Source organism: Mus caroli, chromosome 5 (genome assembly GCF_900094665.2).
Source record: "Mus caroli chromosome 5, CAROLI_EIJ_v1.1, whole genome shotgun sequence".
Taxonomy (NCBI): domain Eukaryota; kingdom Metazoa; phylum Chordata; class Mammalia; order Rodentia; family Muridae; genus Mus; species Mus caroli.
The window spans coordinates 82349355-82367187 of record NC_034574.1 but is presented as its reverse complement, the minus strand read 5'-3'; the positions used below and the strand labels follow the sequence as shown (position 1 = coordinate 82367187).

General features: G+C 41.4%; 1 protein-coding gene across 11 annotated transcripts in view; it reads right to left on the bottom strand.

The window, feature by feature from the left end:
- The window catches only part of Slc4a4 (solute carrier family 4 member 4), a 422068-nt gene that overhangs the window by 122865 nt on the left and 281370 nt on the right, over positions 1–17833 (bottom strand). The window lies entirely within an intron of this gene.

The window sequence follows — 17833 nt, the reverse complement described above, 5'->3', positions numbered from 1 at the left end:
AGCCTTCATCACATTGCACATTTGTAATTGAAGAGGTTCACAGATTTTTCTCACAAACTCAAATGAATCCTTGACATAGAGAGACCTTAAATACCAAAGCATTAGCCTTCCAACTGAAAACATGCTCCATGAAAGCCAAAACTGTTCCTCTCCAAGGCTGAGTACTATATACACTCCAATCTGTAAGAGTTTTATACCTCATGGGATGGAAAATGTGTGACTTTTAAGCAATGGGGGATGGAAGCCACAGAACACTGTGGGCTGGAAACCCTCCCTCTGTCCTCCAGATGTGTCAGTGGCAAGAGCATCTTTCTCAGCTACCTCCCACTCAGAGGACTCTGGAACCGGAAGGGACCTGGCTCTCCTGTGAACCAGAGAAAGCTAAAGCCATGTTCTCCAAGGTTACACTCCCAGAAGAGCAGACATACCGTTCTTGAGTATGTCTTGAACACAGGCATACTCTCTTAAGTCCATCTCCATTCCTTTCTCATGCCACTGGGAGAGAAAACGACTAAAATGATAACCTACTAAAATGTTGTTTAAAAGATGTCACAAGTGCTAAACTATAGAAGTAAATCCAGCCATGAAGTCACAAGTGGCAATAAAAATGCTATCAGGCTGACAAGTCTACCTAACTCCTAAAGTGTGTGTGAATGGATGCTCCAGTACCTAAAGACTCCAATCTAACAAGAACTTGTCAATCGAAAGTCTATCTGTGGTTGTGGAGGTTGGAGTGGAGTAAGGGTAGGGGTGAGGGTGAGGGTGAGGGGAAAGCAGAAGAAAAATCATACTTATCTATTGACTTCCGAATGGTTACTACCAGTTCTCTGAGAATTCAATGCTATCCTATGGAAGCACTGAGCCAGTCCTTCCAGGGCTTGGATGTACAAGCGACCATATGGCCCTAGAACAGCATGTGAAACAGGCAGCTGTATGGCTGTAATTAAATCTGTAGTAGTCAAGCAATTATTTATTCAGTAGGGTTTTTTTTTTTTTTTATGTACTCTTCACCGAGGTCTCTAAGAACATGTACCAAATTAGAACAATAGAGAATAGCAACAAAGTGAAAAAGAGGAACCGAGGGACGAGTATCATACTGATAACCAGGCAAACTATGTAAGAGTTTCCCTACACCCTTTTTATTCTGCACTTGGTGGGCTAAAGCCATGGTGGTGGGGGGTGACAGTCTCCTTGCATCTGTGAATACTTAGTCTGAGAGTCCCTTCTACTGGAACTTTGTTCAGGGCATATTCCAACCCTGAATTCTGCCTCTTAATAAGTGTGTGTGTGTGTCTCAGTGTGTGTCTCAGTGTGTGTCTCAATGTGTGTCTCAGTGTGTGTGTGTGTGTGTATGTGTGTGTGTGTGTGTGTGTGTGTGTGTGTGCGTATCTGCGTGCCTCTCAGTGTGTGTGTGTGTGTGTACCTCTCACTGTGTATATGCCTCTCGTGTGCTTTCGCTTACGTGTGTGTGTGTGTGTGTGTGTGTGTGTGTGTGTGTGTAATGAAATATTACAATAGCAGGTACTGGCTTATACTGGGAACTCACTAAAAACTCCCCGTAGAGATAACATTTACAGAGAAACAGTGAATGAGTAGAAACTGCCCATAGGGAACAGAAAACTGAAGAAAACTGTATGTGGAAAAACCTGAGCAGGAAAATGCGCAGCATGGTACCAGAGAAGGAAGACTTCCTTGAGGCTGTAATGAATCACGAAGAATGAGACTCTGGGTGGGAGATGCAGGGCTCTGGACATCACTCTGGGCCTCTCCATGAAGACAGTGAAGCAGCAGCAGCAGGAGTAAGCAATCTGTCTCCTTCACAGAGAAGCCTGCCATACATTGCCATATGTCCTCAGGCCACTCTCAGCTTCCTATGTGCTGCAGTTTAATATCATAGTGGTTTATATGAATGTAAATGTAATAGTTAGTGGATCACCCTAGATTGTCTAGTGCCTTGTTACTGTTGAGAAAGCAGGGGGAGAGAACATGTCACCAGACATCTTGCCTGTCTGGATGTATAGAACAAGTTTAATGCAAAATCATACTAGATTGTGCTCTATTCCAATTAAAACAGAAACAATACACTGATGCTCTATTTTGCTACTTTCTCTTGGACCACTCAAGAAATATATAAAATTATACACTCGTGCTTCTTACACGAGGCATTTTCCTACTTGGTATATCCCACTCCTACACTTTCAAGAGAGTCAGGGCAGAGCTGAAGATAAGCAGTTATTGTTTGCTTTGGTTTTCCTTTGGTACTGAGGCTGGAGCAAGGTCTTCCTGCATGCAAGGCAGGGGGTCTATCAGGAGCTACAACTGGAGTCCCCAGAATAGCTTGTATTCAAACTTTTCCCCTTCTACACTTTACCCAATCCCCTTCTAGAGTCACAAGAACACAAAGATACAATGCTTTATTTTTAACTAAGGTGTTTGTAAAGCTCAGAGGGATACGGACTGCACAAACTCACTCAGCAATCAGTAGACACCAGGCTCTGAATCAGCATCCATGAGTTCATAAAAATCAGAGTCTTCTGACCCATCAGGACAAACACCTCTCTACTATCAAGAAAACCAGAGAAGGACTCAAGATTTTTCTCCCCACGAGTTTGAATCATTTCTTCTATCCTTCCATACTGAAGTATTACAAGCTCAGAGGTCAGAGCAAGAAGGAAGAACTGAAATGAAGCTGGAAGACCCCATTTCATAGGTTAGACTATGGGGCACACACACACACACACACACACACACACACAAACACACACACACACACACAGAGACAGAGTTACAGAGACAGAGAGACAGAGAGAGGCAGAGGCAGAGAGATAGAGACAGAGACAGAGACAGACAGAGAGAGAATACAATCCTTGATCCCTTGATGCAACTGGAGAGTAGAAAATTTCCTAATAATCTTTTATTGTATTTGTTCTTGTTTGCAAACTTTATTTTAATGAAACCTGCATGTTATTCTACTTTGACACATAACTTTAAAAACTTTTTTAGATGAATATATAATGTGGTTTTTATAAGTATCACTGAAGTTCAAACTGTGAACATAAATCCATGTCTTTCAGAGCCCACTCACTGGTGGGTTCTATTAGTGGGGTGTCCTTCGGGGAGTGTCAGCATCAAATGGGAGGGGAACGATACTTATATCTCTCAATGAAAAGGTACCTCATCACACAGTCTTACAGATGTTTTCACAGTGTCCTGATGAAAAGGGCCAGTCTGCAAAAATTCACGGCTTTGAAAGGAAACTTCACAACTATTGTGAATCGTAATAACTACTGTTAACTTTTCCAAACACGGTAGAAGTTCTTCCTAAAATACAGTGGCTGGGAATGCATTCTTGGAGATCACGAGTCAACAGCACAGTAAATTATGCAGGCACCTGCTCTTCCCTCAAGCGCAACCTCTTATAGGCTATGTATTGAAATCTCTAGTTTCTCAGATTCATTGATATTTAAAATTCTGTTTAAAAACAACTTGGCTCTAAGGTCCATCTGAGAACTGAGCCTTGCCACTAAAAGCACAGTGGGAATTCACTTTGTCCCTAGCTGGGAAGTTTTTTGAAACCAGTCATCCTGATAAGCAGCTGGGTTTGAATTTGACAATTACTGTGATATTACCCTAGGGATCAAACCATAAGAAAATGGGCAATGTAAGAATTACAAAGTAAAGAACTAGCAGAGACAGTAATAAATTCAAATAGAGGGTAGATAAAGCTGCCTTTCAAAGCTTGGTCTCCCTCACCCCCAATTTCACACAATTCCATGTCACACCCTCAAAAGTTGGTCCAGATCTGAAATGTGCCCTGCATGGATAGCAGAGAGCCATGTCACCTGTAAAGATCATCTTTGTGTGCTGACAGCTGTTTTCCAGTACATCCTTGAAACATATTATCCTTTATTTAAATAAAAATTCTGTGAGGATTTCTCTAAATTACATCAGTCAACTGGTTAACGATGTTGATTTAGTTTTCATAAGAAGAAAATATGTAAATAGATTTTAACAAATAAAACCATAAACTATTTCAAAAATGTTAGCATTTCGATGATTGTCCTAAGCAAGAAAAAAAAATACATGAATATATGAGATAGGCAAGAATCTATGTTTCAAGCAACTAGTTCACTTATTAAGACATACTGCCAAAAAATATAAGAAGAAATCTTAACAGAGTGAAAAGATAATAACAACACATTAGGAAACCACTTTATGCCCTGCCGTGGTGGCACACACCTTTAATCCTAGTACTTGGGAGGCAGAAGCAGGTGGATCTCTATAAATTTAAGTCCAACCTGGTCTATAGAGGGAGTTCCAGGGCAGCCAAGGCTACACAGAGAAATTCTATCTCAAACATTATAAAACAAAAAGTTCAAAACAAAACAAAACCAAAAACAACAAACAAAAACAAAAACACTTTACTATGAAAAAGTTTTATGTTCATTTACTTAAATTTAACAAAGATTCCTATCAGAAATCAGCTCATTAGACCGCTGACTCTCCCCACAGTGCTGATGGTGGACACACTAAAAACAATATGCACCATGTGACAATTTAATGATGCACATAGTAGGTTCCAGATAGTGTCACAAATTCAGACCGGGAACATCTGCTAGAATATTTAATGGTGGGGCTCAAGGTAAGTGCTACTGATATATCTCCAAGTAAATGGTGCCCAGACTGGAGAGATGCTCAACAGACAGAGCACCAGAGCACTGTTTGTTCTTCCAGGAGGTCTGGGACTTGATTCTCAATACCCACATGGGGTCTCACAACTATCGCTAACTCCAGGGTATCAGATTGACATGCAGGCAGAACACCCATACACATAAAAATAAATGTTTGAAAAGGTAGGCCTTAGGAGGGTAGAGAAAAATAAACTTTTGAGTCCAGAATAAATGTAGATGTGATAACAAAATCAAGGACTGTCAGACACATTTCTTTACAGGAAAGGAAAACCAGTATAGTACAAAAGGTAAAAGCACAAAATATTATGGGCCAAATTAGCCACAAAATGTGAAATATGAGGAATAACGAATAAAATAAAACTGGCTTGTATCCTACCCAAGCTTACTGCAAACCCAGCCAAAATCGAAAGGCAGTAGCTCACTTAAACAATAAAAGCAACCATGACAGTGAAGACTTGTATCACAGTTTCAGACACATCAAACTTTGATACATTCAATGTTCTCTCCCTTTCAGGCAAGCACCCCACGGAGTAGGCAGTGCTAAGTGAATTACAATTCTGTGCTATGAACCAGAAAATTGAAATGCAAAAGACTTAAAACTTAATCCTCTTATTGTCTTCAGTGCTGTTTCTAAGATGAGCCTAAGGTCAAAGTTCAACTACAGTGCTTTCTCCACTATCAAAAAAAAATTAAGATTGTAAGTCTGTATATGTCCACTGCGGTCCATAGCATGTTAACTTGTCAATCTCATCTAATTTTGTTAATTTGACCAGGAACACTATCTACACAGATACAGCTACGGAATAATGTATTTCATAAGAATTGGAAAATTTGGGACCACTATTCAAAGAATAGTAAAATCTACAGTATTTTTCATTTGTTGGAGAAATCAGTTGCTTGCATTGTTAAACAACAGATAGTTGCAAACTTGCTTGTTTCCCCCACTTCCCTGATGATGAATGTCTCATTTGGCCACCATCCTTGTCTACCATTATTTATGTTCTCTGGATGGCCAAGAGCTTCCAAAGCACCCCTTTGTCTTTCATTGCCTGCTCTGGACTGCTCTGGTACTTTGTTTTCCTGAACTTTATGGATCACCCTACCTGAGACCACACATCACACCATTTTAAAAATCATCTTACGATCGGGTTGGCAAGATTGTTTAGTGGGGAACCAAAGTGCTGTTGTACACGCATGAGGTCTTGAGACTGAATCACCAGCACCCGGGTTAAAGACAAATGTCAAATATCTTTAACCCCAGTGCTGAGGGGATGGAGATAGGCAGACACTAAGGGCTTGCTGGCCAGCCAATCTAGTCAAAATGGCAAGCATCAAGTTTAGTAAGATAACCTGACTATAAAACAACGGTGGAGAGTAATAAGGGAAGACATACTCTGTCATCCTTTGGCTTCCACATGTGCATACATGAGGGAACGCACATGCACACACATGTATAAATACACACACACCACCATGTAGGCACACACATCAAAATATAAGAGTCTTTTCTCACCAATGGCCATCAATCTAATCTAAGATAACGACATAGAGTATGACATCTTTTAATCACCATGACAGTAGAATTGTCCAACTAGACATTGTCAGATGCTTAAGAATCTCTTGAATTTTTAAAATACTAATTCAGTAATTAGTTCATTCAGCATGATGTGCACCTCAAAGACCAGAAGTGATCAGTTGGACACCTGTCTACTTGACTGTGGTTTCAGTCCTGAAAGCAACTCCTAACCCTTACAGGCAGAGTGAGTTCATGGCAGATTACAAGCACAGGCGTGCAGACCAGAGTGCAGCTCTGTTGTTAAGTAAATTTAACATTGGGACAGTCAATCTCACACGACCTTAAATTCACCAGTAGATGTAAAGTGAGGTTGATATTAACCATCGAAAGCATCCATGTAACGAAGGACCCTACCTCTGTCAAATGGAAATGATTTCTTTTAAGGGAACTCAATCAGCTCTCTTAGGAATGGGACAGTTATCTCAATACTATCAGATTAAACTACTAAATGGTTGGGCTGGAGAGATCGCTCAGTGGTTAAAAGCACTGACTGCTCTTCCAGGGGCCATGAGTTCAATTCCCAGACCCTGTAATGGGATGAAATTCCCTCTTCTGGTGTCTCTGAAGAGAGCAACAGTGTACTCACATTAATTAATTAATATTTAATTTTTAAAAGGACACTAAATGATCAACAGGGCAGCCAGCTTTGAAACTCAAAAGTTTGCAATGGCTACCAAGGAAATCATTCAGTAACTCTTTGTTCTCTTAGTATATATGCACAGAACACCAAGTATGTAGGAATGTCTATATCATATGCTCCACTGGCTCTCAGATTATCAAAGAAATTACTGCTGGGAGTTTAATATGGTAGCCAAAGAAAGGGAAGCATGGCTTTTACTTCAGTTCAGTTCTTTGAGTAAAACCATAGTATTGATGGCAACACATGGAAAAGTCAGGAAGCCCTGTGAGGGACCAGCTGGCCTCTGGATTGTTAGGCAAGTGAGATGGAAACAGTAAGACACTCTCAACGCTCCCACTCCCTGAAAAAGAACAGAACAATTCCCTCTGGAGCCATGACCTCATCAAACTCCTGCTTTGTAGTGATTCCTTTTTGAGGGGAGCATCGGAATCCACAAGGATGCCAGCATGTAAGGGGTAGCCTACTCAGCTACTAGCTTGCCATTAAAGCACCTGATAAAGCCTATCCCCATACCAAGCTAAGAGTCTCAACAGTGGGTTCTTTAAAATTCTCCTGAGGAAAGGGAGAGTGAGGAGGGTGGGGGACAAGAGAAAGGCTGGGCACAGCAAAACTGCAAATGTGTAGAACAGTGCCTCGACAAGAGGTTTGCCAGCTCAGCTGGCAGGTTTTCATGTCCTTCCAGGTGCAGCCCACCAAGAGGGACTCCTGAGAAGAAGCTATCTCTCGATTGCCAAGCAAAGTCCCAGAGAACTTCTACAGCTGCCTCTGTGCTGAGAACAGCAGTGCCTTCAGCCAAGGCAACAGAAACACAAGTGGCCAAGGCTACAGCCACTGAGCTTTTGGTATCTGTGCCTTGGGACAGAGGTAATGAGCCAAAGTGGGCATCCAATCAAACTAAGAACATAAACTCAGTCTTAATATCTACATTTAAACTTCTACAAGAAAACCCCAAGGCCAACTAAGAGGCACATGTAGGAGCACGTAGCGTCTCTATTTCACCTGGTCTCTAAGCTGTTGGGTAAAGGATAGACTCAGGCCTGACCAGCAAACAGTACATTAGTAGTGGAAGAGGCTTACAAACATGCTTTAATGATCTAGAACACAATTGGTATCTCCTCTGGGAAGCTAATTGGATTGTCAATAAACGATGACCCAGAAATTGCACTTAGAAAAATATCTTTATAAAGACTCATGAAGAAAAGCAGGACTTTGCAGTAAGGCCATTTCTTATAGGCACACTTATATTCATAAGGAAATAACAACTTGGTTTCAATCAATAGAGTGCTTGACTGAAATTGGATTCATGTATACCATACAACTTTCAAAAAGAATGCAATAGTTTCCACTGGATTTGTGTAACTGCAGAAGTATCCATAAAACCAAAAAGTCCAGAGGCTAACAGTTGTTATTTTCAAGAGCTAAAATTTCACATTTGTTCACATTTGTGTTGCTTCAATTTTACAGCAAATTTGCATACTTTTAATTGAGGAACAGTGAGGTTTTAAAAAAAAATCACAGGCAATAGGGTTACAATAGTAAAGAGTGAAGATAGATAGATAGATAGATAGATAGATAGATAGATAGATAGAGAGAGAGAGAGAGAGATAGATAGAGAGATAGAGAGATGGAGGGATAGATAGATAGATAGATAGATAGATAGATAGATAGATAGATAGATAGAGAGAGAGAGAGAGAGAGAGATAGAGAGATAGATAGATAGAGAGATGGAGGGATAGATAGATAGATAGATAGATAGATAGATAGATAGATAGATAGATAGATAGATAGATAGATAATAACTATTATAAAGCTTTATTACCATGGCCTTAAAAAAACTGTTTAATCATGCCTAGAAGGTCTATAAGGTATTGCTCTTGGCTCTATAACAATTTTCCACTTGTTTTGCTTGATGAGAACTTAGCTATATATGGGTAACTTGTGACATGAGAACACACCTAAAAGATCACAGGTAATGACATTGAACTACTCTTTGAAACATACTGTAAGGACAATCATGGAATCGGGACTTCATGACAGGGAGAATAATGCAAACTGAAAAGAACAAGAGAAACAAGAACTATCTAATATCCAAAATGCCAGTTTATTATTTAAGACATGCCACAACTGCAAACTCTTATTAAATGTAGAAAGCAGGGATGTAGTGCACCCAGCATTCAGAGTTCAAGTTCAGACTAGACTATGACACAAGGTGCTGAGAAGATGGCTTATCAGTGAAGTGTTTATCCACATAATTATGAGGACCTGTAATTTGGATTCCCAGCAGCCACATAAAAGTTGTATGTGGCAATGTGTCAATAACCCCGGCACTAGGGGAGCAGAGTTACAAATCCATATAGCTCACTAATCACAGATTCTAGCCAAGCCAATGATGAACTCTAGGCTCAAAAAGGAAGATGGAGAGCAACTGAGAAAGATACCCAATGTCAACATCTGGACTGCACATCTGAAATGCGCATCTGGACTGTACATCAGCCGTCTGTGCATGTGCGTGTGCGCACACACACACACAAACACACACACATACACACTCACACACACACACAGAGGAAGGGGGAGACAAAGAGAGAGGAGACAGAGACAGATAAAGAGGCAGGCAGACAGAGAGACAGAGAACAAAAAATGAAAGTCTGTATCAGAGAACCACTCAGAGACGATCGTATTTTCCTGCACACTCCAGTGTTCCTTTCCAAACACAATAACTCTGCTGTGTGTCCGGCCCTTGGCAAAGCCTCCAGTATAGACAGCGTTAGTAGCATTAGTTATGTGCCATTACTCAGGTAGCATGGCTGATTTCAGTCACAGGGACATAGAGAGGACTGCCAACGTGAATACAATCATTCAAATCTCTCGCTAGTCTCTCATAGCCTGCTATGCCCACTTACAGTGCACAGGAATGTTTAAACGCTTTCATTAGTGTAGAATAATTGCTTAGCAGTTCATAGGAAATACTTTAAATGAGGAAATCACTCTATTTCCCACAGTTCCTCTGCCCTACAGAAGAACTTCCTTTGCTGGTACTAAGACCTCTCACATTTATGGTTAATGTGTTAAGAAATTGGCCTCGTTGGGTTATTGTGCATTCAATTTAATACACAGAGGCGCTCACAAAATGCTTTATATAGTAACAGCACCAGGTGATCGGAACATTGGCAAGTTCCTCCATCCTACTGCAGTATCCACAGCCAGTGCTTTAAAATGTAAATCAGAACATGCAACACTCCAGGTAAAGAGCCAAAAATAGTGTTTCCTTGCACTTATAATAAAATGAAAAGGTCCCCCTGATGCGTTCCCATCCGCCTTTACCACAGCACACCTGTACCTTGGCCTCAGCCACTCACTCTGAATTTATCTTTTCTGATATATATATATATATATATATTTTTTTTTCATTCCTGCCTCAGGCCTCTAGACTTGCTTTTTTCTCAGCTTGGGGGGCGGGATAAGGCTTCCTTTGATCCAATCCACTGATGACCCTTTGTTTCCCAAGTCCTGATACTCCCTGATCTTGTTGTCAGGACAAGCAAGGTTCGTTGTGGTGGGAAAGGAAACTATTTGTTGATTGACTTGGGTTTTAGTGCTTGTTACCTAACCCTACCCCCAAATTTGGAAGCTCTGTGACTCAAAAGATGAATGAGTTTCACTCACGCCTAGAATCTACTGTCAGGGGTATGAGTGACCATTTCTGCATAAGTAAATACATTCAAACCATCCTAGCACATGGATGGCTTGATTCTAAAATTAGCATACTGCCCCTTCTCTGTTGCTTCTTGGTTTCTAAGGTAACACTTTACCCCTGTACTTACATCAGTACCCAAACTCTCTCTCTCAGTCACCAGTGGTTAAAGCATTTGAAACACGGGAGAGAATAGAGACCTAGGAAACGAAGTCACATTAAGTCCAAGTCCTAGTGTAAAAGAGGAGGATGACAGGTGTCAGCACTGTTAACTGTCTCACTGCAAGCTGATGCTATTCAAAAGGAGCCTAAGGATAAGGGTCACGTGGCCACCCACATGCTCATCAAAAACATACAGCTGATTAGACAGCGGTTGGTGACCATATGTGAGTATCTCCAATGGCCCATGCATGGCTATCTTGGTGGGCTGAACACTGTTGTGGTGTATAGGTGCTGTCTCTTCTTGGGGGTGTTTAACTCTTCCCCTGCCACTGCAGTTTACAGAGGATTTTCTGGTACCATGGAAGCTACACCATAGCTTTCAGGTTAGATACAACTCAAAAGCATCCAGGTCCTGTGTCTTAAGTGTTTGGCATCTTTAGCAGTAGGGGTGTGGCTACATCTGGAATCCATTACAGTCCAAGTAGCTAGGTACTCTGAAAGAGATTTTCTTGAGGGTACCCTTTAGAGAGAAGACTCGCCCTAAATATGGGTCACTGGAAGTGAGAAAACCACTCTGAACCTGGGCTATACCTTCTGGTAGCAGCCTCCAAAGACATGGAAGCAGGAAGTTTTGCTTTTCCCCTGCTTGCCCTCATAGGCAAGTTCGTCTCTTGTGCCGCTGAGGCATTCCTTCACTGTTATTAGAAACATACTTCTTCGAGAACAAGCCTCACTGATGAAACATGTACTGGCTTCTTAGCCTTTCCATTGGGAGTTAGTGATTGTTGAACCAGCTGGGCCACAGCCTATATACCCTCGAATAAATAACCACATACATGCCACCATGCACACATACATACATGTGTATTCATTCTATCAGTTCTGTTCCTCTAGAGAACCTAACTAATACAAGGGACTTGCCTTCTACCTCTGAGAGGCAAGCAAGCGCTATACCAATAGATTATATTATTTGGGGAGTCATTATGCCGACCAACCATTCTAAATGAAGTTTCTTGTGCCTGAAACTGAGGGCTTTGTTAATATATTATTATTGGGGAAAGCATGTCACCCCAAGTGGCATAACTTCCTTTAAGACACACACAGACAAACAAACATATACTCACACACACACACACTGTCTATAACATTTAGTAAATATGTAAAATAGTATGATTCCTTAAGGCTTTATCCAACAACCTTAGTATTATCTGCCCCTCAGCCCTCCTTCTCCCTCACCCATCCTCAGTTGGAGCCCCCTCCCCTCCCTACTTTTTCATTTTGCACTTTGTATCACTTGTATCTTACTATTCACCCCTCAACACCCCCCATCCTGACCTCGGCAGTCATGCCTGATACTAGGAACCTAGCCAATTTCCTAGGCTGGTGAGGTCATGCACCGTAGGACCGAACCCACACTGCCCCCTTTCCAGAGCTGCATCCTTCCTTACAACACTCTACATTGTGTCCTTAGACCAAGAGGTGAGTGTAGCTACTGCCCTGCATCTAAGAAGCTTCTTCTCAAATCAAACAGAGACCATCACAGAAAACCACAACTGGAAACAGTAGAGGGGATAAGAGCATGGAGAGCTCATCCCCGACAGAAATGTCTATATCACAGCTCCTGCATCTATGGCTCAAGAAATAATCCAGAAGAAGGAATGAAAACACTCTAAGACTCAGAACACCAGGACATCTGCTGTGAAACAGTCTCTCTTAGAAATGGCTGCATAAACAAGACCAGAAACAATGGCAACATCAATATACATGCTTATGCAGAAGGGGAGGAGTCTCACAGGGTCCCACCCCTACCCAGAGGACAAGAGGTAACTAGTGACTGCTAGTAGAGGAAGAATTAGCCTCCCCTCAGAAATGAGCCCCCTTATTGGTAATACAATACAGTGATCAGCCTGGAACCATATACATACAAATAATAAAAATGGACTCATCCGATGATTGTATTTTTATAAGTAACAGTGTGTGTGTGTGTGTGTGTGTGTGTGTGTGTGTGTGTGTGTGTGTGTGTGTGTGAAACAATTATAAAGAAAAATAGGCTATCTGTTTGAGAGTTAGGAGTGAGTCCTGAGAGGGGAGAGAGGAATGAGAAGGGAGAAATTATGCAATTCTATTTTAACTAAAATGTGTTGGAAAATAAAACAAAAGTAAACACACACACACACACACACACACACACACACACACACACACACCTCTGAAGGAACCAAGAGGAAGTTCATGACTGAGACCCAATCTGTAGAGACTGAGAACATCTAAGGACTGACAACATGCCTTTGTTCTTAGTTTTCACAGATGTCACTGTGTTTGGAGCTCTCCTGACATAGCAGTGCCCCAAAGGTCCCTGAGAGCACTTGAAAGACAAGATTCTAACCTCAGAAAAGTCCTTACTCCAACTTCCTCCACGGAGTGAAGTCAGGCCACCCATAATCAACAGAACCACAGAGAAGAGAAGGCACTGCCTTGCTGCAGGTCTACCTCTGTGAATATGAAAGAACCTGTATCCTGGCCCTAGGATGGAGATTCTGCTCTGAAGCCATGAAAACTTCCCCTGCAGCTAAGCTAGTTCCAGTCAATTCTGCATTGTGTGTGTAGAATAATAAGACTGTCGGTCAGCCAGCCATAGACTCTGCCCTTCTAGATTCCATCTGATAGTCGCCAAGACAGCAATTTCAAATTCAGACATGATTTAATAGTTTATCCACTTGCTTTCTGACAAGATACTTATTTCTATAAATGACCAACACCACTTCAAAAATAAAAATCAAGGCTTCCAAGGATATTTAAAGATAGTAGACAGTAGATAATGCTTAAAATAATCCTGCTATACTTTGAGAACACGAATCCCAGATCAAATTCCTCCAGGAGATCTATGTAATACTTTGTCTGATAATGCTGTTAAACAATGAGGTAACCAGATAAGCTGTTACAAGGTCACATGACCCTTCCTTGTATTCCTTGGACACTGCAAAGTGCTTCAATCTCTACTGCATGCACTGTGGACCTATAGGATGCAATTTACCCCTAACATTGAACCTGCAAGTGTTAGATACTACCGCACCATTCTCGGCGTGGGGAGTCAAGCCCTATAAAGCTATAATAAGCATCGCTGAGACTTAAATCGAACAAGATAATGATGAGGATCGCATATTAGCGCTGCAGATGTAGCTCAGTGCTTGCAGACTTGTACCTTGGGTACCAAACCCTAGATATGATCCCTGGTGCTAGGAAGGAGAACAGCAAACTACTGTCTGTCTTCCCACTTCATCATGGAAATCAATAGCCAAGCCTTGCTTCTGCATCGCATCTCTCCTGCAGCTCCATCTCTCAAAGATCAGAGAAGGAACAAAGGAATACAGAAGGCCACGAAAAGACAACTTGGAAAATTAGCTGGCTCCTACAAAAGAACATTCCAGAGCAACAACTAAAAAAGAAAGAAAGAGAGAGAGAGGGAAAGAAAGAAAGAAAGAAAGAAAGAAAGAAAGAAAGAAAGAAAGAAAGAAAGAAAGAAAGAAAAGAGAACCAGATTATGTATTTAGATGCACAAGTCTATGTGTTCCAGATGTATTTGTTAACGTACTCCTCGCAGGTGTTTTTCTGCTTAATAAACATCACATTCAAGCAGGGATGCGGCTGGGGCACTGGATCGCTCCACTGGGGCTATGCTTCTCTGCTGCTCTTAACTGTTTTGAGCTATTTTTCTATCGGGCAGCCACTACTGAAATTCTGAGTGCATGGGGCTTGGCAGAGCGAGGAAGAAAAAGTGCAGCCCACAGATTTGTTTCTTCTGCTTTCCCCAAACAGAATCTCATTTAAAATATGCCCTCAGATTGTGTCATCCCGCGGCTGTCAGGAAGAGCCAATCTGTTCCTCTTCGGTACACCGAACATAAAGCCCGTCTTTTTGTGTAGTAGGAAGTCCTATAGCTGCCGGGAGCCATGAGGCAAGGTCACAACTGTTCAGAGTGTATCCAGTCAGAACCATCATTCAATCTGAAACTTCCGCAGCAGTTGGATGGACGTTTGGGAGGCCGACTTGGAAAAGCACCCGGGACGAGTTTGACTTCACTGCCAAACTCACTCCCAGGACATTGGCTAATTAATTATAAAAGCTTTCTTCAAAACAAATTCCTGCCTGGCAACCTGTTTCCCCCACCCAGCCAGAGGAAAAATAGGTTAAAAAAGAAAGAAAGGGGAAGAAAAAAAAAAACTAGGTTCATGGTATTAAAACAGGTTACAGAAATAAAACCTGGGGTTACCATAGCTTCATCTACTTGCAAGTCTGATTTTCTTTTGCCTTAAAAGGCTTCAAGCGCTTTTGCATGTGAGGCATTAACTTGCTCCTACCCCATCCTTCTCCTTCATGTCAGAGGGAAGGCAAGACTGTGGGTCACTTTAAGCTCCTCTCCCAGCCTCTGGAAGGAAGCAGGCAACAGAAGTGCTTTCAGGAGAAAGACCTCACTGATTAACTGGCTCAGTAGCAGCTATGTTTGGGCGGATAATTTCTCTCAAGATATACCCACTGGCTTGCATTTGCTAACTTTGAAAACAGAATGAGTAAAACCTCTGAGCTTCGTCTTTGGTCATCACCTTAACATCACCCTCAGCTACAATGAGAAGCTGCTGCGAGGAAAAGAAGGTTGATTTCAAGAACCGGATCCACATACATTTTATATAAAAATAAGCAACCAAAGCTGATGATGCACCAATGTATTCAGATCCTTGAAGCAAATTTTGATGTAACTCTCTTTGTACTCTAGCTATGGAACTTCCTCTACATAGGCCCAGGTTTGAAGAGACCCAACAAAGTAAGAAATTTCACCCAGCCAACAGTTGCCAGCTGCCTGTTCACAAACTTCTGCCTAGATGGTTGTCCCCAATAAAAGAAGACTTATTTTAAAATGTATCAAACATATATGCTTAACCCTAATTACTGTGGCCTTATCTAAGTTCAAGTCCCCTGTCAGAGGGCACGAATAATTAGCACTCATCAGTAAAAGCTCAATGGAGCTTTGAAGAAAATTCTAAGGGTCCAAGTTCCATCACAGGTGTATACTTACCAACACATTAACGATCAAATATTCTGATCTCTGACCATGTCCAGAAGAGACAGAAGAAGGCAGAAAAACTAACCAAGTCAGGGTTTGAGAGAGGCCCAAGGAGTCAAGAGTGAATATCAAGGTCACATGGAGGGGGTCATCAGTCCTGATGGAGAGGCCTCTCCCAGAAACACCAGCAGATAAATATAAGAAAGACACGCGATCTTGGGGAAATGTCAAACTCTACTTGCTAGAAACCTATTATGCATCTAATCCACAGGGAAAAGGAGGGAAATGACACAGAGAGCATGGCGAACTGACAGGAAATGGGAAGAAGAGCATCTGCAAAGGTTCTGCTAGAAATCAGGTCTGGGCAAATGAAGGCCTTTTTTTTTTTAAAAAAAATTAGGTATTTTCTTCATTTACATTTCCAATGCTATCCCCCCATACCCTCCCCCCCACTCCACTCCCCCTCCCCACTCCCACTTCTTGGCCCTGGTGTTCCCCTGTACTGAGGCATATAAAGTTTGCAAGACCGATGGGCCTCTCTTTCCACTGATGGCCGACTAGGCCATCCTTTGATACATATGCAGCTAGAGACAAGAGCTCCGGGGTACTGGTAAGTTCATAATGTTGTTCCAACTATAGGGTTGCAGACCCCTTTAGCTCCTTGGGTACTTTCTCTAGCTCCTCCATTGGGGGCCGTGTGATCCATCCCATAGCTGACTGTGAGCATCCACTTCTGTGTTTGCTAGGCCCCAGCATAGCCTCACAAGAGACAGCTATATCTGGGTCTGAAGGCCTTTTAAGGAAGTGTTGATGAGAAGGTTGAACGACTCCAAGAAGCCATTTCATACATAAGAGAGTAATTTTACCTTTCCTGTACTTTGGAGATTTCACCAAGGCCTATAAAACTCTGTCATTACTATAAGGACTGCCAGTTTAAAAAGAACACTGTCCTAAATATTTATTACTTTTTGTAGAAAAAATAGCAAAGTATGAAAAAAAATTTACCAAAGCTACCCTACTTAAGGAGACAGAGATAAAGAATAAGGCCATGGGGACGATAGCATTAGTGTGCTAAGCATGAAGCCAACTGGAATTGTGTACTGTGTTATAGCAAAGGACACAAGAGGAGCTTATAAGAGCAAAAACCAGATGTTTGGTTTCCTGACATATACATCAAGTACTATTTTTTCCACTTGACAGGGGGGAAGCTGGGCCCGTTACATACCTAGTTTTGAAACAAATATCAAACCATATTTTCTCAATTATGTCCCCTAATACTTATCCTGTAACTCAGTCAGAGTATTGTGTGTGTGTGTGTGTGTGTGTGTGTGTGTGTGTGTATGCATGTTCAGAGCTACAGTATTTGTGAATATATGCATGTATGGAGGAAGGATGTGTGTATGAGTGTGTATGTCCAGAGGTTTGTGTGTCTACACCATTTGTGAATGGGGGAAGAATGTGTGCATATATGTGTATATATGTGTGTATATATGTGTGTATGAGTGTGTATATCCAGAGGTTTGTGTGTCTACATTTGTGAATTTTTTTCAATGTATGGGGGAAGAATGTGTGTGTATATGTGTATATATGTGTGTATGTCCAGAGGTTTGTGTGTCTACAACATTTGTGAACTTTTTCAATGTATGGGGGGGAAGAATGTGTGTGTATATGTGTATATATGCGTATATGTATGTGTGTATATGTGTGTGTGTGTGTGTATGTATGGATGTGTATGTTTATGTGTGTTTGTGAATGTGTATATGCATGTGTATGTGTACATATGCATGTGTGTATATGTGTGTGTATGTGTATGTTTGTGTATCTGTATATTATGTATGAGTATGTATGTATATATGTGTGTGTATATGTATGTGTATATGTGTATATGTAGGTGTATATATGCATGTGTGTATTTGTGTGTGTGTGTGTGTGTGTGTAAGCATATGTGTAAAGATCAAAGGTTGATGCTGGATGTTTTCATCAATCACTCACTATTTCATTTTGAGACAGT